Source organism: Phodopus roborovskii, unplaced genomic scaffold (assembly GCF_943737965.1).
Source record: "Phodopus roborovskii unplaced genomic scaffold, PHOROB, whole genome shotgun sequence".
In the NCBI taxonomy this organism is placed as follows: Eukaryota; Metazoa; Chordata; class Mammalia; order Rodentia; family Cricetidae; genus Phodopus; species Phodopus roborovskii.
In genome coordinates, this window is record NW_026126433.1 from 29,925,536 (window position 1) to 29,952,032 (window position 26,497).

Genomic DNA, 26,497 nt, shown 5'->3' on the forward strand with positions numbered 1-26,497 from the left:
CAAGTTACAAATGCATCTCATTCCTAATACTGACACTAAGCAGATGAGTGATTCTTGTCGGTTTTTTTTTTTTTTTTTTTTTTTTTTTTTTTTTTTAGTAATCTCATCCATTAAAACCAAATGTGTCTTTTGAGGCTGAATCTTGGATATCACACATTACTAGATCTAGACTTGGGTTCTCAGAAACACCTTATTGGAGAAAAGAATGTGTTTATCTATCCCCATTTGAATTGTAGGTTAAAAAAATTGTGAAAGTGAAATATCCTACTTGTAAGAGTATCTTGGACTAGAAATGTCTCATAGAAAAATATTTTTAGGGTATTGAATGGAATAGAAACTATGTTTTCCTACATCTTACTTAAAAATGATTTTGGGAAAAGACGCATATGAAATAAACATTAAACTTGTGCTCTTGTACATGGAATAATGATAAATGATAGAATCTGTCAGTGTTATTGCTTTCTGCATGATACAAATGATTATATATATGCATATATACATATATATACACACACACATATATATGTATATATGCAAACATTTTGCAAGCATCATTAGCATCTTATTTAAGCATCAACATTTTTCTAGTCTTAGTTCCAATGTATCCATGGTAATAGAAGCAGGTAAAAATTAAGAGACATGGCCTGGGACACAAGAGATGGGTTCTAGTTGCAACTTTCACAAATAATTAACTGTGTGGCCCTGAGTGAGTAATTCCTCTAAGCAAATTACTCTCTGAACTTCGGTTCAATAAAATGAAGCTGAGTAAAAGGAGTAGATGATGACTGGGTCCTTGCCTGACACCCATGGGCTGTATAAATACAGTTTCACCATGTGATGGGAAAGACAAATGTAAAAGCCCATAGTTGTCTCTGCTGTGATGCTCTTGGTAGGAGTACCTGTTAGACACAGTAGACTTTGCTCTGTTGAGCTCTAACTGAGGGATGCTTTAGTGGGTGTGGCTCAGGTTCAGAAGAAGGCACACATTTATCTCCTTCTTTACATTAGGAGAGACAAATAAAAATTATATTGAATGTCCTAACAAGGGGAATGTAAAAATTTAGTGCAATTATATGATTCCTGAAGGTTCTTCTAATTGAATTACCATAGATGCCAGTTAGGCATTCTTGGCCATGTCCCCTGCAATTCCATTAGTATTACCTCTGTGTATGCTATAAATGCCATTAACATAAGGCCGATATTTGATTTCAATAAGATAACACAGATGATCAGATGATTCTGTGTAATTGTCTCTCTAATCCCTCCCCCTCACAGACTGGGAAATGGCTTCAAAATGCTCAAATACAGTCATTTACTACTGTTAATAAAAACTGCTTTGGAATCATGACGGTGCGATTGGGGAGATTCAGGCACTTCTTCTCAACCATGCTATGGTTCTGGTTTCAGTTTGTGAGGTTGGTAAAAAGAATCAATGGTATTAAAGTCTCTGTCACTTAAACAAAGAAAATTAGGCAAAAACTCACCCATTTCTTATGGTTCTGTAGATGCAACATATGCATCACAGCCCATGGAATTTTCTACTTACAAGACCTCTCTTCCTGTGTAGGTAGCAGTTTGTTATTGTTGGGCATTTACATCCAGTGCAATAGGCTCACCTTGCAGCCCATGCAACCTGGCTCCTATCTTTAATCAAACCTTAGTTTTCCTTGAGTTATTCAATATTTCTAGATCTAGTTTTTTGTTTTGTTTTATTTTTTCAGGGTATTTCCTGATCTACTTTATGTTTTCAATTACCTGATAACTAATTTATCCTTGCATGTAGGCTGAGCAGGGTAAAACCTGATCTATTTTTTCCTTTTTCATTGCTACAGTGAGATATTCATGAGAAGGCATGAATAAAATAATTTTTAAGTGTTCCTGAAATTTCATTTACTCATGTTCTCATATGCCACTATAAATAAACCAAAGTTGAACATAAGGTCTGGCTATTGGTCAGTGGTAGTAATAAAAGTTGAAACTCAGTTGTGTGAGGGATATGAGTGATGTTATTAATAAGACTAGAGCCAATACAGATTCTTTTCCTTTTCAGAAACCAATACATACACACAGGCAATTCAGCAATGTGGGTGGGGAGGGATAACTTAGACTGAGTTTGGGAGCAGAAAGCTTTTACAGTTGGTCTCTCTGGTGTCACCTTTATTTCTGCAAATAATTTCCTTTCAGGACGATACAGAATTGCAAGGTACATTCATCCACCACAGAAAAATCCATTTATCTACATAGAAGTGGACCTCCTCCTATACACTGAGAAGTGTGAACTGTCAACTAAAAAGCCTATGTTCCTTGTTTACACTGCAAAAAGCCATCTTCAAGGAGTTTCAAATCAGAACAGTCTTAACTTTAGGAGTTTGCTGAAGATTCTGAGGATTCACAGTCAGGAAGTAATAAGAGGAAATGAAGTTTGCAAGAGACTTCAATTATGTCTGCTCATAGTGGAGCAATTATTGGCGTAATCGCTCCATTGTGAATATGAACTCCACGCTCAAGAGTTGTTTCCCATTATTTTCATTACTCCAATTGATTGATGCCACTTTAAAACCTATTTGAAAGAAATATGGTCTTTCAATGTAATCTTTTATTCTTTAATGTAAGGTTAAAGCATTATATGTATTATGGAAAATTCAAGAAGAATGACATATTTAATGTGCATAACACAGCAAATAATTTTATATTTGTAAATAGATCTGATCATTGAGCATATGCAGCTTAAAATGTGAGGCTGAAAAACTTCAAAGGTTTACTGTGTCCAGCATTAGTGTCTTGTGTATCCACGGGAGGTAAAAGACACATGAATCATATGATCAAGATTTGGAAAGGATCTGAGAGCCCATTGAATCCTATGTTACTATTGTGATTTGTTCTCATCTTCATATTTCCAAGGATTGTATTTAGTCTTAAATAATACATTCTTCAGAGGACTAGAAGTAAGGGGCAGAATTGGTCACTAAAAAACCTTCCCAGCCCAAGCCTGGTGAACCTTTGAAGATTCATTCCAGAAATGGTCTTTGGGCAAATTATCACTTGTTCCATCAAGATACAAATTTTGGTAGGGCCCTTTAGCATCAAGACTTGGGATTTTATAAAGTAATGTTTTGTGAGCAAGAAGACAATGGACACAGCAATGTTTTCCCGAGTAGAACATTGGTTTCTGGCTCCTAATCTATGACACCCCAAGAGCCTTATGAAGGTGCTGAAGTAATTCTCTTGACTAAGAAGGGGATGGTGAGCTTTAATGTATTCATTTAAGAAGCTATACTAAGAACAACTAGCATGTATGAGCCAGGCAACAATGTAATGAAAAGAATTACTTCATTTAATCCTTTCTATAACACACAAGGAAAACAGGATGATTATCTATGTTCTCTACATAAGTAGCTTTTAATCTATTAAAATGACTCAGCCATTATTACAGAGCTGGGGAGTTCAGGTATGAAACCAGGCAATTTGACCTTAGAGTCTGTTCTTGTTAACTGTAGCTTAATCTACCCCTGTGTCTAGATCCACCTGGCATTCTGAGACCCCAAAGTTTACTTCCTATTTGGTGAAGTGAAGGTCCATCAGAGAAGCGGAACCAACAGAAAAGTCCACTCTGCCCATAACTGCTTCAAATAGGGATCTCCATGATTTTCCTTACCAACTCCCACCAGGGGAGAAAGGAGAGGAGTGAGCTAGAGCCTGCCAACCTTGGCAGATGGTATGTAGGCTGTTTTGGAGATGGGAAGAGGGAGATTTTTGCTGGCTGACAAAGAACAAGAGAGAGATATGGGAGAGAACTGTGATACAAGCAGAAAGAGCTGCACTTGAAATATATGTGGAAGAGAAAAAGAATGAGGGACTGTTCTAGGCAACAGATGGGTAAATAGACTTGAAAAGACATTTTCTAAATGTCACATCACTTCAGTCTAGTGAGGAAAAGTGAGTGAAGAAAGACACAACCAGAAAGGAGAGGAACAAGATCTTTTCCATGGTTGTTTTGCAGCTTGTTAATAGAAAAGTTTGAGAGCTGTTTAATGGGCAGAGTTGGGGACTATATAGAGCTTCTCAAGGAAACCTGCCCTGGCCATGCTAGTTTGGAGGCAGCCTAGTAAAACACAAGGAACGGGGGACATTCTGAAGAAGCTTCAGCTTTACCAAGTACTTTCCATTGTCATCTGAGTTCCAGGAAAGAGGATAATAAGGCATGATGAGATTTCTATTTGGTAGGCTCTCATCAGTGTAACATGTGTTACCAAGCTCTAAGGACTATCCCAAATCTCATCTGAGAGCACAATGGTGATATGGTTAGTGTCCTACACAGTATTCTCTTTTCTGTTCCCCTCACAAGCCTACCTTCAATTATTTATGTACATGACTTAATGTTAAAATGGTTTATTCATGAGTTTGCCTTAGGAGACAGGAGATGGACAACCTGCCTTTGTGAGGGCCTCTCTAGAGAGTGACAGATGCACAATGTGTTACTCCATCACGCTCTTTCAGGACAAAATATCTCAATGTAGAGAGGCCTCTGTTTAAAATAATGATCAGTGTTTTTTAGTTCCCAAGTGGAGAAGCATTTATATTGAAGTGACTGCTGGAGGTACAAGATCAAAAGATTCCTCAGCATCAGACAGGTCAGGTCTGTGTGCAGGAAGAACGATTAGTATCTCTGATTGTTCTGATCCATAACTAGCCTGAAGAAAATTTACCATCCTAGAGATAATTTGCCACTGTTGACCATGGTTCTTCGCTGGAGGAACATGTCAGCCAAATGAATCATTTTGTTACCTCCCTATGACAGTCAAGGCACATGGGCTTGGCCAGAGGAGACATACTCTGGAATCGATGCTGGGATGTTGGTACTGACAGATTCAGTGACCTGAAGGGCCTTGTTGATAAACAGGGCTCACCTTTCAGTTGACTGACTAGCAAAATAGTTTTTGATTATATCTTTTTTGTTTGTTTGTTTGAAATCCAAATTTTCCTTCTTATTAGCTTCTCTCCATAGTCTTCAATTATTTCTTTGTATTTGTGGTCAAATCTACATAGAAATATAGTTTTCTTTAAAGCCAAGTTTCAACTGCAATTTAGAATTACATGATGGTATTTGAAATGTTTTGTCAGTGTTAGGGATGTATAGGAAAACCATTTGTGTCTCTATCTCACCTTCCCACATTTTGCCCTTCTTCATTCCTAGAACTGCAGATTTCTCTGAAGTCAGTGTGCACAGTAACTTGGGTTAGCTTCATTGAAAATATCAAGCAAACACAACCTGAAGAAGGTGATTGAGCGTTCTGTAAAAGCATGTGTGAACAGGGTAAGTTTTACTCTAAATGTGTAGACTATAGTTTTTGCTTTTAAATAATAGCTTCCAAGGAAGATAGGTGGGATCATTTCCTGTAAACGATGTAGTGTGATGTTTTTTCTCTTTTGGTTTTTGAGGGGCTCACCACCCAGCTCCCAAATAAATCATACACAGAAGCTTTTTCTTAGTTATGAATGCCTGGCCTTAGCTTGGCTTGTTTCTTGCCAGCTGTTCTTAACTTAAATTATCCCATCTATCTTTGGCCTCAGGCTTTTTTATCTTTCTCCATTCCTGTGTACCTTTTCTTTTCTTCTTACCCCATGTCTGGATGTGTAGCTGGGTGTATAGGTGGCTGGCCCCTGAAGTCTTCCTCCTTCCTCTCTAGTTCCTAGATCCCCTTTTTCTCCTAGAATTCTCCTCCTACTTATTCTCTCTGCCTGCGAGCCCCACCTATTTCTCTCTTGTGCCTCACTATTGGCTGTTCAACTCTTCATTACATCGTCAGGTATTTTAGGCAGGTACAGTAATACAGCTTCATGGAGTTAAACAAATGCAACATAAACAAAAGCAACATACCTTAAAATAATATTCACCAACAAAACAATGAGTAAGCTCTTAACCTACACACACAGCACCATATTTGGAGCTCTGTGAGTGAACAGAAATGGAAGATACAATGTATACTTTAAGCTCTAAAGAAGCTCATAGTGAGATAGATGGAGGAAACTTCAGAAGGTAAGAGGCAGTACATGAGAGAAATAGACTTAATAAACTCATTGGGCAGCCATTAGACAAAATCCACTAATTTTCTGCTTTGTGGAAAGTCATATATTCAAATGGCATGATTTCCAAACTTCTAGTCTTTGTAAAAATATCACCTCATTGAGAACAAACCTGACTATAGTAGAATCTTGCAATCATTTTTGGAACAGCAGTCTTTTCTGCTATAGTGTTACCATAGAATCTATCGCCTTTTAACACAAAAACAGCAACAAAATTTATGTATTATGTATTACATTTTCTGCTTGTTGTCTATCTTCCTACCACCATTAAAATATAAGCTTCAACAGGGCAGGAATTTTATTCTCATCTGCTTTGTTCATATCTATTTTCCTAGCTCCTGGAGCCTCAAAGAAGCTCAGTATGTATTGGTTGTTTTTATTATATAAATATGGATTGAACAATATAGAATAAACCGGGATACAGAGCTGAAATAGTCATGGTACTTGCTGTAAGGAAGTTAGCAAATGATGCGAACTACAAAGACAATAATAGCCACAAGGATCATAGTTTTTATTAGTCAAACAGTAGCCAATAGTTGTGCTGTATTTGCTCTACCATCTAATTTAATTTTCACAGTAATCCTCAGAGTAAGATGTTATATCCACTTTATTAAAATATATACATATATTATTGACTCCAAGTAGTACATATTCTATGCATATGGAATATATATGTCATATCTCTCTCTCTCTCTCTCTCTCTCTCACACACACACACACACACACACACACACACACACACACATACACGTACGTTATTATTGGTCCCCGGTAACAGAATGATAGTACTTTGTTGAAACTTCAGCCTAAGACTCTATTACTCCAGGATCCATGGACTGATTTTCAATCTTTTTAATTATTAAACCAAACATATATTAAAATCACAGAATGATTCTGCTAATCCCTTAGTATCCATCACTCAGCTCCAGCCAACAGTGACAAATCCATGGTTAACCCAGTACCTAGAGTCCCCAGTCTTCACCACTTACAATAATCAGTTATGGAGAACAGAAAGTTGATCTTCCACAAGCAGAAAGAGCATAGGGCCACCCGTGAGAGGGGTTGGGGGGCTCTGATGAAGCTGAGGTTTCTTTTCCCTTCTTATAAGCTGCTGCTTGTTGTTTTACATGAAGCTGAGAGGAATGACAGGTTCTATCCTCACTGTGTTTGACCCTGCATTTAGCATATGGGAGGGAGTTTTTATCCAAAGGGAAATAGAATGAGAGCTCATTTGGGTAAGTGTGCCTGTTTAGTTTGAGTCAGAAGAAGTTTCTGCTTGGTTTCTTCAATGCCAGGGAGCACGGGGACCAGAGAAACAAGCTCACAGTGGGGGACAAAGTAACAGAGACAAGATCCCATGTCTCTAGTTGGGCTAGGAGTTAATAGCTGACGGTGGGTCAGCCAAGCCGATGTGCTATAGTCATTTAAAGTGTGGATTCAACATATCCTAGAGTGTGAAGCTATTGACACAGTGGAACCACATAACTTGGGTGTAACCATGGCATGCTGAGAAGGCTGATTCCTCACATACTCAAGAATAACTGTTGAAACCATTTTCTGAAGCCCCACCATTGGAAAGTCATTTCTATTTCCCATGTAGGAGTACCTCTTGAAGTGACTGAGAATGTAGTGGGTAACAAGAGCCAGGTTACTGTTGTTTTGGTCAAAATGTCAGCAGGATGCCCAGATAGTCAACCCATTTTGGGATTTCATAGGTACAATATTCTGTACCTAATTACTCTCCATGAATCATCTTTGTCAGGTTGTTTTACTGACCATATTTTGTGTTTAAATATAGCAAAATATTTCAGAGGTTTCTATGGACATTATAATAATTTCTCTGATGGATGAAGGGCTGTAATCATAGGTCTTCACCTACAGACATCTGTCCAGAAGTATTGAAGCATCATAGTTCTTGGACAGCTTATGTCTACCAGGGCCTGTCACACTCCTTGCTGGCCATAATTTCCAGGTTCTCGCTCCTGGAAGAGCTGCCTGACAAAGCAGTTAACAGGATAGGCTTTCCAGAGAGAACTCCCCATGTTCAAGTCTCACTGTACCTTTTGGTGAATTCGTGATCACTAGCATATTATTAACATTTCAGTGCCTTAGTTCCATCTCAGTGAAATGGGGATAATAAAAGAGTCTGATGTTTAAGGTTGTTCTGTGAATAAAGCGAGTTAATACATAATTAAAAAGAGAGAATGGTGCCTGTAAATATCAACCGCTTAACAAATCATGACTGCTTTTACAAACACTCCTCCAGACTATCCTCCAAAGCTAAAGAGTCTCCCAACTCACACTTCCTCCTTTAAGTAAATTGGACTAACACAGCTGGCTTGCAATACCACTCTTGTCTGCAAGAGATCCATACTTCCTATGGGTAATACTTTCCATACCAAATTCCTCAACATTTAAGAGGTGTTTGCAATAAACTAAATGAAAATTTTAAGATATAAATGCATATATGCATATATGTATAAAATATTTTGTTCAACATGTCCCTTTCTCGTGGACATAAAACCTCTGAGTGTGTCTGAGAAATGATTGTTTGAGAGACAGTGATGTTCCTCTAACTTTCCTAACCACAGACCCTTTTCCCCTATATGATACCTATTAACCAACTGAGAGACATACAGCCTACTAACTGGAATCTGGGTACAATTTTATTCAGCTAGTCTAAAATGTTGCTTTTTAATGTGTAGTCTTTACATCATGTGTGTGTTAAAATGTAGCTTTCTGCATTTCACATAAGACCTACAGCATCAGAGTCCTTGGAGAGGGCTCAGAAGATGCTGCATTTTAATAAGCTCCCTGGGTGCACATTAAAATTTGAGAGCCACTGCCTTACAGGAAAACCTTCCCAAATTTTATACGCCTATAAATTTAAAGTTCTGAATATTGAATACACTCCATAGAAAGGACACTTGATGACTTTGTACACATCACACTTTCATGAAAATGGGTGTGGTGCAGTAAATATTGAGATTTGTGCAGTTTTTGTTTGTTCTGTTAATTTTGTAAATAAAGAAGTCTTCCAAGTGGTTGATATTTGTGCCAGGAAGGAGGGGCTAAACTGATAGACAAGTCTCAAGTCCTGCCTTCCATGTGCGTTATCGGTTATTAAGAAGGAAGACAGCACACTTCTTAGCCTCTCACTTTCCTATCACTGTGGGCTATTGACTAGAGTCACCTTCATGGTCAGGTCCACCAGGGAACAAGGCACTTATTCTGGAAGGCAAAATGCATCAGACAAATTTTCTCTTCTACTTGGTCTAGTCATAAATGGACCATCAAGACTTGTTTGTTTTATGATATCCTGGTTGGGGGGGGTGGTGGGGACTGCAGTGGAGGACCAGAGTAAAGAGCCAAACAAAGCAAAGAATGAGAAGTAAGGGTTTAAAAAAGAAGAAAATGTAGTAAACAATGAGTTATGGGAATAAAGAACCAACTGCTGACTATGTTCAGTTTCAGGAGAGAAATAACAGGGTTAGAATGTCAAAGTGCTGAGTTCTCAAGGCTTGACTAGGAACCTCTAAGCTCTTTACCTTGTTTTTGTTTGTTTGTTTGTTTTTATTTTTTCTGCACTCACTAACTAAATCATGATTTGAAATATACAAAATGAAATAAATAAAATCAAATGCTTCGAGTCCAGAAGACCAGACTGCATATCATCAGCCCATAAGGGGCTGGGCTTCTGACCCATGCACAGATTTATGTAGAACTACTTACAGGAGGACCTCAGAGCACATTTAAAGTCATGTCTATGATCCAAGAACTGAACATGTTTCCAACAAGAGAAATGACCAGAAAAACTCAAGATCCCAAAATCAGGGGTTCTAACTAATCCCATGTCCCTTTCATAATGCACCCTTTTCTAGCTAATAGCTTAATGAACTGAGGAACTGCTTAATTTCTGACACATAAAGCTTACTGTAGGTAACTTCCTCTCTCTTCTCACTCAGTTCATGAAAACACAGTGTCTGTGTTCCATTCTTGGTAGATGGTATTTTTATAACCAGATGTCTTGCCACAAGAGCCTGAGACCACTATGAATCCATTTTCTGTGTCCCTCCTCACTTTTACACAGGGTAGGTTTGCCGTAAACTAAGACTATAACTGATGAAAACCTCAGTAGATATGCTGGCCCCAAGTTCTTCTGTTGTTTGCCTGAGCAAAATCTATCATTACTCTATATACATATGGCATGTGTCAACTGTTTTAAAATTAGGCAATTTTCCTAACCATAAAAATGGATTTTTGTCATATCACATGAATCATATATCACAAAAACAAACCAGGTTTTGTTATGGCTTTTTTTTTCTTTCCAAATGCATTAAGTCTTTCTAACTCACTGCCAAATCCATTTCTATCACTGAATTTGTGAGATACATTTAAAAAAAAACCAAGCAGAGGGGGGAAAAACCTCATACAGTGCCATCATCTGGAAAGCAATCTAGTTCTTTACCAAACCAACCACGCCTAGGAGGCTGCACTGCTGGGGAATCTTCTAAGTGATCAATAAATACAGCATTTGCATGCTGCTCTGTACTGGGAGCTTAAGATGGGGGGGATTATAAAAATAAAAGTAAGATTAGGAACAGAACTGTCACAGAGTGGGCATTCTTCAAGCACTAGGCATTTTAGGTAGTAATTCTCCATTATTTCATGCCCCCAAGCAATCCCGGGCTCTGAATTTTGCTACATACATATTATAGTTGCCTGCACTGAGGCTCATGTGGTAAAGTAACTGAGCAAGGACACATATCATCCCCTAACAGAGGCTGCCAAAGATGTGCACTCCAGTTAGTGGTACCCAATATCAGTGACTAAGATATTTTCCATGAGTGAATGAAAACTCATTAAGCATCTAGTCTTTTATGTCAAGACACTAGCAGCAGTGTCAGCTCGTGCACTCCAGCATTCTTCTTCTGATGAGGGTTATGCAGATAGGTGTTATCTTTAAGGAGTGTGCTTTAGAGAAGGCCTCTTTTGAACAATTCTGTGCAAGTGACTGTACAATGTCTTTGAATGTTGCTAGAAGTGGCAACTGTTTGTTCTGTACATTGTGAGTGGCTGGCAATACGTCTGAAAGGGGGAAAATGTGGGTCTTTCACTTGGTATAAAAATCTGTGAATTTCTCTCTTGAAATGCTCCAGTGTTAATTGGGAGGGCAGCACATTAAGTCATTATTGGTGATTAATGCTTCAGTACAAATGAGTTGATCAGGATACTGTGAGATGTGAAGGGGTCCTAGGGAAACTGTCGTCTTGACAGAGGCGGTAGGGACTTTATAAGAAGAGCAACCTTAGGGATGCCAGGGGGCTCAGCAGGGGCTGAGAAAGATGCTCTCAGGCAGGCAGAAAAGGGACTGGACCTAATCGGCTTAGTTCTGGACAGGACTGCTTCTACAAATGTAACCCGCCCTTCCCACTAGCTATACCCACGCACACGCGTGCACGCACATGTGCCAGGCTATGCCTTCTGAGCTTGCCCAAAGTGTACTTTATAAAAGGCCAGTCACCTCTATACAAGAACCTTCCCAGCTTGGAGGCCAGGGTGGGGGTCTTGTAACACAGGCTCTTGCCTCTAGGGGTCTCCAGAGCCCTGAGGCTTCGGGAGGATGCTGACCTTATTCTGTGATTACTGAATCTGAAAACCCAAAGGGCAAAGATTGCAGAAGAGGCACACAGGAAGCCTCTGGGGACCTATCACCCACAGGAACGCTGCTCATCACCTGCGCCTGTTCCTTGTCTAACAACATATTTATAGTATGTTAAGTGTCTGGATACTGTGAAGGGGAGGCAGAAATGAGCTGCCCCTGTAGTCAGACGTTATCCACCGCCTAGGTATTTCTATACCTCAAGGGGATTGATTGCAAGGACTTCTCTGGCTCCTCACCCCACACTCTTGAATTAACTCAGTTCTCAAGGCTACGAAGACTGAAGCCTCACTGGAATCTGTGCTCTCAGTCCGACTACCTCCAGTTCAGAATGTGACACCCTGAATGCAACCCCCAAGTGAGGAATGGAGGTGGACCCTCAAACCATGGCTGCCACTGGGCCTTGAACCTGATGAACAGGCTGCCCCTGAGCTAGAGGACGAAGAAGGGAAAGGCCAAAGAAGGGTATCCACAGCATGAGTCTGTGAGGCAAGGAATGCCTTGTGAAAACATAGAGGTGAAGCATGTTGATCTCCAGGAAGAAACTTTGAAGTACCTTAACATTGTATCCATCCGATATAGAATCTTTAGGGGTTATTGACCAATGTCAGACATGCTAATCCACTCTACCCATTGTTAAAAATTCCAACACAGGTGCCAGGCATACCTTTAATCTCAGCACTTAAGGAAGCAGACTTGGGAGGATCTCTTTGAGACCCACCCTGGTCTATATAACAAATTCCAGGGCAGGCCAGCCAGAATTACACAGTGGGACCCTGTCTAAAAACAAACAAAATTTCCTGGTATTATTATTCTCCCTCTGGAGAGATCGCAGATCAGTGTCATGCAACTCTTTTTTTCTCGATTGTTCTCATTCTCAAATTGAGAACAGTGAGATACACTACATAGGGTGTGTGTGGGGGGGGTTGAATTGAAGGAAATTGCACATGTACCACAGTCAGTGTCTGGTACAGTCCCTGGCACACAGCAGGTGTTTATTTATAGACATTGGATTTCATGCACTTTCAATCATTGAGAATAAGAGAGAGCAGTAATTTGTCCTAGTCTCAGTGAATGTCACAGTTGTGTCTTAGTTGGCAAAGGTCTTACATTTTATGATCAATTTTAATATGTCACCTATTATTTTAAACAAATGGCAAGTCTCGCTTTTTGAAGGATTTGTATAGTGTATGCTTTTCAATATTTTTCAAGGAGCCTTTAAAGCTCCAAGGAGGTGCCCTGGGCAGAACTCTTGACAGAGGAAAATAGTGTGGGGCTACCCAGCTCCAGACCCCTAGGCCTGCTCCAGCTAGAGCCTTCCGTATGCATTGACTATGTGTAGTGGGTTTTTAGATGAACACTTGTTAATGTAAGTCCTCTGATTTCCCAAAAGGATAAAAATCTTGTGTAGTTCAGGAAACCTTTGTTTGGAAACCTTGATCTTTTGGAAAACTGTAACACACCTGTGTTCAGAAATGGTGGCACTTGAAATATTCAGCCTGCCTGCACTAATTGCATAGGCTGTATAAAGCTTTGCACTAGAAACTCTTTTGGGGCTTTGTCTAGGTTTCTGTTTTGGTTTGTTTTGCTTGCTTTTGCACCCCCAGTGTTCCCATACATCAGCCCTGGTGGCCTGCTCCTAAGAATCCCCTTAGCATCAGAGAATTCTCTGTCCCACTTATGAGACATCAACTCAGCCCTATGAGTAGCTCCTCTTACCTCAACCACTGAAGTACCCTTTCCCTAGGACATATCCCAGGACAACGAAAGTCTAATGTTGGAGCAAATGATAGATTTAGGGTCAAGTGTGAATTCTGCCTCATCCAAGCTGGGAGGCCTTGTATGGGAACTTCAATTGCCTTATTAGTAAACAGAAAATAACCCATTTTATATGTTTTGTCACATGATTAGATGAGAAAGTGCCTGGAAAGCAATAGCTTGGGAGTTGGTACTTGGTAATGATTCTTAGGAAATACCTGAGTTAATTCCTCCAACAGAAACTGAAAGTAGCACTGGCTCTCATTGGCTATGTCTGGGTACCAACTTTGCCCTCTGTGGAAGTCCATGTCTTGCAAGTGCTCCTCTTTGGAGACACAGAAACAGAAGCAACCATTTTCTGAATGCCTGTTTTGAGGCAAGTACTTTGTGAATATTTTTTATTCATTATCTCTAATACTCAGGAAATGTTATCATTTACGTTTTGTTAAGTGGAGATACTTGTTCATACAGGTTATATAAACAAGTTGATGTCACATAGCTGGTCAGTAACCAAAACAGGACTGAAGTTTGATTGGCCTACAACATGGTGGTTTCTCTTCTCCTGGTGGCTCTCAGAGTTTCCCAGAATGTAAGTCAGAAAGCCTGGTACAGTAATTAGAACCTGTGGCTGAATGTTAGGTCCTTTGAACTTTACTCTCCTTGATTTTAGTCTACAAAATAGAAATGACACTCACATCACAAGGTAAGAATAAAACTTAAGTGAGCTATTACAACCAAACATGAGACTAGTATATTTTTTCCATTTTAAGATGTATCTTAAATATTTATGAACCTGTCCCAGCTAAGCTTTACCTGCTTTCCAAATCATTTCTTAAACTTTTAATTATAAAAATATCCCCAAGAAAAAATACATAAATATGTGGTACAGATTTGTGTGAAGATGGAAATCATGACCAAGCTGCCACTCAGCAATCTGTCAACTTCTCATTCGCCTTCCCATCTGCATGCTCCTCCTTGATCAAATTTCCATTTCTCCCCCTAGTCCAATTCACTTTTCATCTCGTTAAAAAATAATTTGCGTTTTCCCTTTTGCACATACCTCTGGGTTGTCTCCATCCTTTGGTGTACCTGTCACTTTAGTAAGGTTCTGAGTGACACATGGTTCACAGGAGAAAAATAAAATAAAGAGGTTTATCAAAGCCATTTTGTGTGTGTGTGTTTTCATGACTTGTCTCCTTCTACCATTATCAAGAGCAGCAAGTCATACACCTTGTGAGCCATGTCTTCACCCAAAAGAACAGGAGGAATGAATGGTCTGGTTCACAGGAGGTTGGAAGCATCTGGACTATTCACTACAGCCAGGATTACCTAGCCTGAATCTGGCAATTCCAGGGTGAATGTTGGACCACATGAACAAGAACTTCAGTTACCCTAGTTCTCATTTTTCATGCCAGATTCACCCCTATCCTCAATCCAACTGCATCTCTACCTTTCTGAGGACAAGTCACACCTCAAATGTAATGTTAGCTCCTGTAAAAGTCCTTCCCTGAATACTACCCCCGGTCATGCTTTCCTACAATATCCTATTTTCTTCTTTTCCATTATCACTATCTGAAATTGTCTCATTTGTTTACTAGCCTGTATGGCTATTTTTCTGAAGCCCGTGTTAAAACCTATGGACTCAGGACCTAAACTTGTGGGACACCAGCCCCCAGACATACTAGCTTTGTGACCTTGAACTACTAGCTTTTCTATCTCTCCCTTAAGCATTTTAATTAATTTGTATTTTTATTTATGTGTCTGCATGTGTTTGTCTTTGCACATGTGTTTGTCTTTGCACATGTGTATTGTGTGTGTTCACATGCTCAAAGAGGCCAGAAGAGGGTGCTAGGTCCTCTGGAGCTGGAGTTACAAGCAGTTGTGAGCTGTCCAACATGGGTGCTGGGAACAGAGCTCAGATCCTCTGGAAGAGCAGTAGCACTCTTAACCACAAAGCCATCTCTCCAGCCATAGCTGTTTCACATCTCTGAAATTCCAGTTTATCTTATATAAGATGGAAAGGATGAACCTACTATATAGGATCACTATGGAAAGTAAATGAGTTGATGTGTATAAAGTGTTCAGTATAGGGTCTGACACATAAATGCTATAAAAGCGCTGGCCATTATCAGCAGTGACCATATGAACCATAGTGGTACATTTTCCCTCCAGTATGGAAGCTTCTAGATGACAAGGTTTTGGTGACTACTAGCCTCTGCTCAATCTCTTATGCTTGGGGATAGGGCTTATCTTCCAATAATACACCCCCCTAAATTCAATACTAGTTAAGAACTATGTCTTAGCACCTCAATCTCAACTCCACTGCAGGAGCCAAATAAACAAATCATTACATTTTTGTGCTTATAGGGAGAGAGAAGATCTGAGCAGGAAATGTAGCAGTATAGAGGGAAAGGCAATTAATTCTGTCTCAGTATCTCAGAGAAGCCTTCACAGAGGAGACACTGTTTACAGAGTCTTGAAACTCAGTAACCCTCCCGCCCCCTCACCAGGAAGCAGAGACTAGGGTAGCAGAGTGAAGCCACTGTCAGCAAACACCAAGGCACAGCTAAGGGCCAGAGTGCTGGGGCTTCACTGCAGCCTGTAGTGAAAAGGTTTAGAGGACAGAGCCACAGAGAGGCCGAGGACTAGCTCATGGAGGAACTCTGTTTGTCAGACTAAGAAATTTGGATTTCATTCTGACACTCCTGGGAGCCACGGGAGAATTGCAATGAGAGGAGAGGCATAATCAAATTTACCATTTTGAAATATCACTCTGGCTGCAAGGAGGAAACAGACCTGGCTAGCCCTCCAGGCAGGAAACAGGGAGAGCAAATGTAGGAAGGCCCAGGCAAGAAGAGATGAGCCTCTGACTCCAGAGAGAGGAAGGAGGGGTGACAGGAGAATGAGGTTTCCAGACAACACTAGAGGCACACATTTTCCAGGGTTGCTGATGGATTGGTTGTAGGTGGGGAGCAGTGAGAGAAAGGAAACAACCAGTATCATTAGCCTTTTTGTTTTGTTGTTGTTGGTGTGTGTGTGTGTGTGTGTGTGTGTGTGTGTGTGTGTGTGTGATGTTGTAGGTACATGTGGTGCATACATGTGAATGGAGGGGTATGCAGGCCCACAAGTTCACACACAGAGATCCAGAACAGGATGTCTAATATCTTCCTGTATCTCTCCCTGCTTTATTGCCTTGAGACAGGGTCTCTTACTCAACCAGAAGCTTGTCAGTTCAGATGAGCTGGCTGGTTTAAGAGCCTTCCATATCTACATATCTTCCTTCCCCAACATTGCATTTTTAGACACATGCAGCTATGCCGGATTGGTTTTGGCTGTTCGTTTTTTTTTTTTTTTTTTTTTTAATTGATGCTTAGGATTTGAACTCAGGTCCTCAAACCTGCAAAGCAAGCTCTCTTACCCAACTAAGCATCTCCCTAACCTTTGTTTTGTGAAGCAAAGTCTTGCTAGCCTTGTCTGGCATGGAGCTCACTGTGTAGAAGAGGTTGGCCTTGAATTTTCATTGACCCTCTGCTTCCCCCTCCCCAGTGCCAGGATTACTGATGTGTTCAATTAAGCCCAGCTTCACATTTCTTTATCATGTCTCTAGAGATCTGATTATGTCATTTACTGAGGCAGGTATCTGGGGAAAGAAATGACTACAAGTCTAGTTTGGCATAATCAAGCCATGAAGATATCAATCCAGAGATCTTTGGCAGGAAATGGGTATAACATTTTTTGAATGTCTACAATGTACTGAAGCAATATTTGGCACTCTGCCTTCTTTCACATTGAACAGACCCCAAAGAGAGGGGACACAATTGTGTTTATAGGTGCTGAGACAAGGCTGTGAGAGGTACAATGCCTCTTTCACATGATCCACAGTTAAGAACTGCAAGCAAGACTGAAAAATTAACATACAAAGAGAAGAATCAAAAATATAGTCATAAGGGTAATTTGGAAATAGATCATGGAAGACATAGGAGGGAGATAATAATTGTCCCGCAGGGTTGTCGTATGAATCAGGTGAAAATATAGTTTGGGAAAACATTTTCACAAATGATAGAAGGCTAAGGAAAAATGACAAGTTCTAGGCATGTCCAAACCTTACATCAATGATGAACAACGAGAGCATAATAATAATGGAGGGTTTATAGTATTCCAATCTGTGATTAGCAAATAAAATTTAATCTCATGTCTTCTCATTTTAATTGCTAGCTTGATACATAATCTTTAAAACATAGTGGTGTTTCTTCTTTCCCCCTACCACACTAAAACATGTCGGTTATGTGAAATGAAGGTAGTAGAGATAAGAGAGAAGGGGATACTTTGGAAGAGATCGCTCACTCAGTTATTTCTACCAACATGACTTTAAAAGAAAAAGGAAGAAGAAAAAGGGTAAAAGCATGAGGCCTCTCACCAACTTGCTCTGGGCTTGTAAGCTGAGAGCTGCTTTCTTTGCAAAGACTTCCGGTGGGCTGAGTCACAGTTAGCTGGGTTCCTCCTCAAATAAATATAGGCCATGTAAGCTATTTGTGTCCATTGCTTTTAAATTTCAGAAATACATGACCACAGGCTCCCTCTGGGCTGCTCTTGACCTCTCCCTCCATGTTCTCTTTCTTTTTATGTCTCCGGCTCCTCCTGTCTCAAGATTTGCCCTTTTATTCCCCCATTAACCTGCCACTATTCTGCACGGCCTGGCCAGCACAGTCTAAAAGAAATGCAATGCCTGCCACAGATAAATCTAACTTTCTGGTACCTATATTAAAAACTAAAAAAGAAATGAACAAAACTAACAGGATCTTATTTAACCCACCATATCTGAAATGTTATATCACTTTAACCTAAGATCAGTGTACAACTAGTGATAGTTTTACATTGCTTTCATTTGTGCATGTGGGTGTTTTGTTCTTTGAAACAGGGTCTTCTGTATTCCTTGTAGGCCTCCTACTCTTTGTATAGTAGAGAATGATCCTGAACTTCTGTTCCTCCTCCTTCCACCTCCTAAGCAGTAGGGTTAACAGGTGTGTATCACCATGTATGATTTCTGTGATGCCAGGGATAAAAACCAGGGCTTTGAACATGCTAGACAAGAAGTATTATCAACTGAGTCACATACCCAGCCCCTTACATGGTTTTTTAAAGTAAGTCTTTACACTCCAACTTGCATTTTATAATCCTGTCACACATTTCAAGAGCTCCTGAGCTACCTATCTAAGCAGAGTTCTTAGATAGATTCTGCCTGTAATGGTTCCCCACTCTACTCAGGCCAGGAACTCAGATGTTTTAGCATTGCAAGTGAGTTTCAGAAAAATAAATAATGGGACAGGGCCAGCCACTGAAGATCCACAGGTTGCAGTGATAGTGTTCTACATTCCTCTGCATAATGGATTGACAATTTAAAGAGGATCAACCTGTTCAGAGAAGGCTAGCCCATTGCGGCCTTCATAACTAAGCCTTCTGATACTTTCCTGCCAAACAGAATAGGGTTTCTTCCAACACTATGAACCATACATCATGCGCCTTGGGCTCTGCCTCAACCCCAAAGTGGCAGTGATGTTTCTACAAGGAAAGAGAGACGATGCCCTACTCACACTCCATCTACATGCTCATTAGCAAAGGGGTGCTGACAGCAGAGTTAAGGGTAGGATCTTCAAGAGAGAGTTAAAATGTCTCTTAAGATCCTGTCCCCGATTGCATTCCTGGGTCAAAGTGCAAAAAGAGACCAGGGCTCCTAGAGCATTTCCTCCAAACCTCACAGAAGTTATGGTGTGAATTGTGGCAAGTCATTCTCTTCTCACACTCAGTGGAAGCTTTCTGTACTCTAGGAATGGAGCCATTCATGCAGTGACATGCAGCCTGCATGATGCTTCAAGCCAAGAGAAGACCAAGATCGCTGTGTAGCTGGTTATCTCACAGGACCTATGCTGTTCTTGACCTGTTCTCTGGGAGAGAGGCTGACTTCGAGAACATGTGTGTATGTCTAGCTGGCTGGAGACTTCTGGTAGAGAGCAACAGCCCCTAGACTTCCCTTGGCACTGCCCAGGCTGACACTATGCTTCTCCCCTTCCTTGCTCTGCTGAGCAATCAGTACCTCGTGGCACAGCTGCGGGCAGTACCACTCCCCACCCCCTCCTGCTTTTTTGTGGTCTCTTCCTTTGTGACTGCTACAGCATATGTTTTATTAAAAGAGGAAGAGAAGAGGAGACAAGAGGTTATGTACATGGGCATGCTCAAGAATCTTAAGATTGAAAATCTTCTGCTCAATGCTAAATGCCTAAGGGCTTTGGCATTTTGCCGGCTCCCAGTAAACCCCAAGAGGGACATTTGGGTGGAGAAATAGGAAATGGAGGAAAAATCAAAGCTCTCTCTTAAGAGATTCTGATTCTAACATATAAGATTTTTCTCATGTTCTCTTGAAATTTGCCTGCTTTCCCCAATATCCTTATTCAAATTTTTGGATATGAAGTGGATGGACTCTCTGACCTTGAGTAATGCTTTTCCCATTGTATGTGGATTAGACCTGAGAGTAGATGGAAGGCCAGGTAACATTTTTTGATGCGTAATGAGATTCCCAGTATTTCAAAACCCTCTGACTGGGGTCTTGGACCAACTTCTTCTATGCCATACATGTTTAGTATAATTAACTCAGATATGTAGGCTTTCCAGTTTGCAAGAGAAGTGGCCCTAAAAATCATGCAAACCATGACATTTCCAGCCTCTTACCTATGCCACAGTGAGTTTCTCTATCAACTGGAACTCTTCATTCCCTCTGCCTGCCCCAAAATATTCCACCCCAACTCTCAAAGCTCAATTCTATCTCTCCTTTCTTGGAATACTGATAGCTCTTATTATCAGTGAAGATCAATTGTCAATTAATAAGGACAGCCTTTTGACTTCTCTTGTATTGAGCTTCTGTTTAGAACTTACACCATCATGTACCTTTTACCACATAAAAGCCTATTTTCCCAATTAGACTACAGACTCATGGAAGATGAAGTTTTCTAGGGTTTTTGTCCCTCACTATACTGATGTTCCAGAGGAGGAGCCCCAAATCACACCACAGCCTACCAGCCTTGTAAAGTATAAAGTAACCAAGTCAGGGCCCAATCACAGAGGTGAAATAAGGCCTTAACAGAAGCCCATAGGGACTGAGGCTGGTGAAGAAGTAGTGAGACCCAGACCCATCCATGACATTCTTTACTGCTGTGTGACCGAGGTACGACAGATCTCTGTTTGGGGTGCTCCGTTCTACCCTTTCCAAAAGAGGAGGCTGAAACCATTTACCTCTGCATCTTAGGGTAATCAAAGACAAATAAGACAATAAGCCATGCAAGGATTATTTAGAAGACTTCTGTAAGTCTTCCCAGCTCCTTGGGAAGGGAGGCCATTATAAAATGTATGCAAGGACTTATTATTTAAGGGAAAGAACTGAATCTCCAGAAATAATAAACATTGTGTTTGTTTAAACACCAGCCAGGAACCTGAACACTGAGCATTCCAATGCCCATACACCATCTCCAGTCCCTTAGATTACCTCTTGTTTGTGAGTGAAGAGGGATTCTGGAGCATGCTCTCAGAGGGATAGGTTATAGGTGGTACTCCCCAGGTGCTAGCCTGTACCTTGGGGAAGGGGATCAGGAGTTGTTGATGACGCAGGGATGTTCTGTGCCCTCTGACTTTGCTGGGTAAACAACCTGTCATTGAGAGGCCAGATAGGAATACTCAGAAGGGGATCTTGAGGTCCAAGAAGAGAAGATATTTCCCATCCTGAAAACCAGGCCAACATAAGGAGGATAGGGTCCTTCTGTCCTTCCCAGCTCTTAACTTCCTCACTCTTTCTTGTTTCCACCCTGTAGCACATACCACTCACTCCATTCTGAGAGAGGAAAGCCAGCTCTGTTTGTTTGTTTTGTTTTGTTTAGGTTTTCTTTGGGGGGTGAGGAGAGAGAGAAGTGAGAGTCAAGAGTGCTTCTGTCTTCCCCATGGCTACAGCCTAGCTGTCAACCCCTTTAAAAACAAGCTGCTTCCCAGCAGTGAAGACTCTGTCTGACCTTTGCTCTCTTACCCTCAACACAGCATCCTTACTCTGCATCTTTTCGAATCATATTCTTCCTCAGAGAGGCAAAGTGTGCACCTTCCCCCAGAGTATGTGGCAGCTAAGATACTGGTATGAGAGGATCACCGTGGCAGCATTGCTTGGTCATGCTCTCAAGGGTACATAGCAACTCAGTCTAGGTGAGAAGGAACTCCAGAGGGTCATATCACAAACAAATATCATGCATACAACTGTATGAAATCAATAGGGAGAGCACCAGCTCAACTCTAACATCACTTTAGCTGTTGCCTGATGTCATCAGACTGCCCCCCAGGGGATTTAGTAGAATCCTTTAGCTGCCTGGTTAATACTGGGATTGCACATCTTCTAAGAGCATGGATGTGGGATGAGGAAAGGAAAGGTAAAACCATGCACATGTTTAGGAAACACCTAGGGGAGAAACACTTAACTAATAGTGTACATTTAATTCTTCTGATTGGCCTAGGCTAATATATCACTGTCCTTGTAGATTAAGGTCCAGATTATCTTTTTAAATTGTTATTCTCTTAGCATATTTGTTCCTACTCAGGGCAACCTGCTCCCAGGACAGGGGAAAGCACACATATGGTTCTTTACAGAGAGGTTTGCTCAATCACGTTACAGTGCATCCAGCTGATTGTTAGTTAATATTTGGCTTAAGTCTATATACCCTGGATAAATATGTACCATGCCAAAGGACTGCTTGGTGAAGAGAGAACTCCTCTGGGCTAGAACAGCAGTGCCTAAGTTCATTCTCCTTTGGGCAGGAACACTATAGGCATCCATGGCCTGGGCAGGGACTCACATGCATGCTTAGTGTTTCTGTGAGCAGCCAGCTTCCTGCATACAGCTGTGAACATACACACACACACACACACACACACACACACACACACACACCCCACAGGCAACATTCAACTGTGTATGAACAGGGAGAGCATTCTGATAGATAGTATCAGTAGACCCTTCCTTTCAGCACAGCAACACCCCACCCCACCCCCTTAGTGTCTCCAGTGCACTACTAGGATCAACCCAATCAATTGGGGCTTCTGCTATATCACTCAAGGGAGACTATAGGGTTCACTCTTAGGAATTATTTTTGTTCCTGGTTACACTTCCATGGAAGAAACAGACCGGCCTCTAAAGCATGCTACAGGGCTTTAAGAACATGTGAACACCGATATATTGTACAATGCAATACCAGGTCTTCAGGGTCCTCCCCAAATAGAGCGAACCTTTTGCAGGTCTCTCTAGCATCAGCTAGGCAAGCAAAAGTCCTTGTCATCCTCTGCAATTATGGAACCCGAATGAATTTTCCAAAGCTAATGGGAGTTGCACTAACTTTAAGGACTTAAACCAGGAAAAAACAATATAGGTCAGGCAGAGTGCCCGAGCTCTGTGACAGCCATGCGACACCAGGAGGCAAAACCAGAGTGAGCTCAAACCTAAAGTCCACTGCTATGCTCCACCTGACGAAACTAAGGGAAGCAATGGGAATTATTCCTTTTGCTTGCAATTGCCAGGCACCAGACCAGAGGGTTGGATGAGGACTCGTCAAAATTACAACGAAAGAGGATACAGAAAACCCACGACCCCCTGCACCATTACCTTGAATCCTTGCAAAAGCCCTTCTTGCTGTATCAGCTGCTCTCCAAACGACCAAGGACTGCGAGGAGACTCCTAAAAGATGCCCGATTTTTGTGCAACATCTCCAGTGGCAGTCTTCCAAAGTTTTTACTTCATGATTTCTTGTGGCTCTTTCTCCTTTGGGGAAATGCGAAAACCTCCCCCTCCGCTCGAGCGAGGGAACGGATGTCGCTTTTCAAATTCTCCTGCTCTGGGCTTTGCTGTTGCCGCTGCCACCGCCACCGCCGCCGCGGCGGTTAGACCACTTGCCTGCTGCCTTGCCGCGGAGCGGCGAGCATCCCAAGCACCCACAGCATATGTGAAGTGGGATCAGTGCTAGGCTGGGTCGCACGCAGCGTGAGAGAGATGAGGAAAGTGGGAAGCCAACTGAGGAGTCCCCGGTCCCTTGATCGAGGTGAAACCAAAATCTTGCCTTTTCTCCCAGCAACTCTAAAGAGACTCGCCCACCCTATCATCCGAAATCTGTGCCTTGCACATGGGCAGAAACCGTTCCTCGGGCGTCTGGGCTCCTTCGGCTGCCTGAGGACCAGCCGGTGTCCTCGGAGCGCGCGGCAGGTGCATTTCCCAAGTCCTCCCGAATCCTCCGAGCTCAGCGGAGGAACTGCAGGATGAGCCCCGAGGCGCTCCGCAGGCAGGCGGATTCCATCCTAAGGCTGCAGCCCGGCGCGTCCCCACTCCGACTCTGCACTCCGTACCTAACCAGTGTCACCTGCAGACTCAGACACCAGATGAGTGTCTTAAGATAACAATGCTGCCCTGCCTGCCTCTCTCGTTCTTTCTTATACACGTAGGTTGGCAGCCAATAGGACTCTGCGCCACACTCCTCACAGGTGCCCATTGGCTGGGCTGCCTGGCAGGGGGCGGGTTCTGAGGCCTACCGGCAATCTCCTTTGGTTAGCTGGCTTGGGGTACCAGCTCTCCTAACCCTCACAGCTTTGCAGCAGCGACTTTTTCTTTTTCTTCCCCCTGCTCCTCCCTCCCCCCCATCGAGGATAAGGAAGCATTGGATAAATTCGTGACTGAGTGTGGGATTGGGAGTGAGGGTTGGAGTGTCAAAAGCCTGAGGAACAGGAAGTAGACGGGGAATTAATTACATTTTCTCTAATCTTGCGAGTTACAATAATCATTTGTCCCAGCCCATTTTCTTTGCTTGCTTAACCAGAACTCCCAGAGATGGGGACCCATTTGATCCATTTTCCTTCTAATCTGAGGTTTCATTTGGTTGTTCTGTGCTTTTTAAGCCTCCAGAATTACTTAATTAGAAGTGAGCCCCCAAGTGAGAATTACCACTACCGCGCGTGCCTACACACACACACACACACACACACACACACACACACACACACACACACACACCAGAGATCCATGGGAAAGAGGGAGCATAAGACTACAGGAGTTTGTAAGATGACTAGGCAGAGCCTTAGAATGGCTGGACAGCTAAAGTGAGACACCTCTCGCCCCCACACCAGAACTGTTGAGACAATGACAAAGTAGAGAACTTGAGGGTTCTGGGGAGACATTTAAAATGCCCTGGGTCCAAAAGAAGGGAATTGTTTTGCCTGTGATGTTTTTCTTCTGTGTATCTCCTTTCACTCCAGTGGGTATCAGGAAGAGGGGCTCGTTCCCCCCCCCAAAGGAAGACTAGAGAAAGGAGAACAGGACCAGCCTTGTTTCTGTGAAGCAGGTGCTGTTGCTGAGCCTGTGAATCGAGGGGCAGGGGATGGTGAGAGAGGGAGGGAAGAACGAGGGATAAAAATATTAACTTTGAGTTGAAGGGTGTGAATAATATATTTTTGATATTCTAATAAAAGTGTGAAGCCGAAATGCATGCTATTAACTGGTGCACTACACTAAATTTCGGCGAGAGTAGGGAAGAGTCATTGTTGCAGAATCATCCACTTCAATAGAAGAGCTGGAGGTTGAAACTGCCAAGGAGATGTGTGGGGGGATTTCCATTAAGTCATGTGATGAGGGGCTATATAGAGAAAAAAAAGTTAGAAAGGGAAAAAGGTGTTTGAATTTCGTTTCCTTGAGTTAAGAGCAACATTAGAGATCATTTTTATAAAGAATTAGAAAGAAGAGTTCAGAAGCTTAATGTGTGCTAAAGCAGTATATATCTGGGTTAGCTAAAAAGTGTCTGTTAGCCAGATGTTCTGAATGGGTGAGGGACTCTGAGAAACCCCATCTTGCCTAAAACCCTCATTCCTACTTCCACTTGCTTCCTCCTCTGCATCCTAGTTAAGTTATTCCTTCATGCTGCAGGTTTCTAAGCTATAAAACATGCCAGAGAATGGTGGTCCTGTGGAGTTCCAATATCTTCAATCAACTAGAATAAAATATTGTGGTAAAACATTGAGAATTTAACTGCTTCTGCCCTGCACAGCTGGTTTCCCCGAAATTCCCAGACAGAGGCCAACTGAACCTGGCCCAAGTGAAAACACATTGGAGGTTGGTATTCTTGTGAAATAACTTGAGGAAGTGAGAAAATGGATGAATGGTACAACAAATGTAATTCATATCCATAAAAGACCAAAGTGCCCTGATCTTTGGGCTGGGTTAGGGTCTGATCACATGAAAATAAAAAAACATGGCTGTGCTTTCTTCTGCGGTCACTTAAACCCAATGCTATTTTAATGAGGAAAAACACACATTAAAAACTTAACATGAGTTCATCTGATTAATGTGTATGCATTGATGTAACCACATTCACACCATTTCCAACATTACAAAAAAGCAAATAAATGATTGTTGCTGCTTAGTCAAAATCTTATCCTCACTCAAAGAGAACTGCAATTTTAAAGCTCATTCCCAAAGAATGGTACTTGCTCTTAAGTTTTGAAAATACATAATATTAGTGAATATAGTGGTCTGTACCTTATTTCTTTCACTCATTACTGTGTTGGTTCTACATTTTAATATATTACTATTAGAGAACCTGCTCATAATGTTCTGGCATTTATCTGTTGGTGCACACTGGCCAACATTTCTTCTGGATAAACATCAAGGAATATAAATCACTAAATTTACTTTTTATATTTATAGTGGAGAAATTTATGTGGCAATGATTCAAAAGTCTACTTCCTGTCTGAAACTGTTATATAAGTAGTGACAATGGTGAGGGTTATCACCATTAAATGACTAAATGTCTGAATGTGCGGGATCCTTTGCGTATATACGTTCATTTCTTTTTCACAAACACCATACATATTATGAATTACTATTATTATTATATATCAGAGTTCTTATTTAAAAACTATAATAAAAACATTCCA

At 41.4% G+C, this 26,497-nt stretch overlaps 1 protein-coding gene across 1 annotated transcript in view; it reads right to left on the reverse strand.

Annotated features, from left to right (window-relative positions):
• Window positions 1-23,641, reverse strand: part of Brinp2 (BMP/retinoic acid inducible neural specific 2) — a 101,123-nt gene extending 77,482 nt beyond the window's left edge. The window contains exon 1 of the mRNA XM_051186058.1: window positions 23,187-23,641. The gene's annotated coding sequence lies outside the window, so the exon portion shown is untranslated. The remainder of the gene's footprint in view (window positions 1-23,186) is intronic.
• Window positions 23,642-26,497: the final 2,856 nt, after the last annotated feature.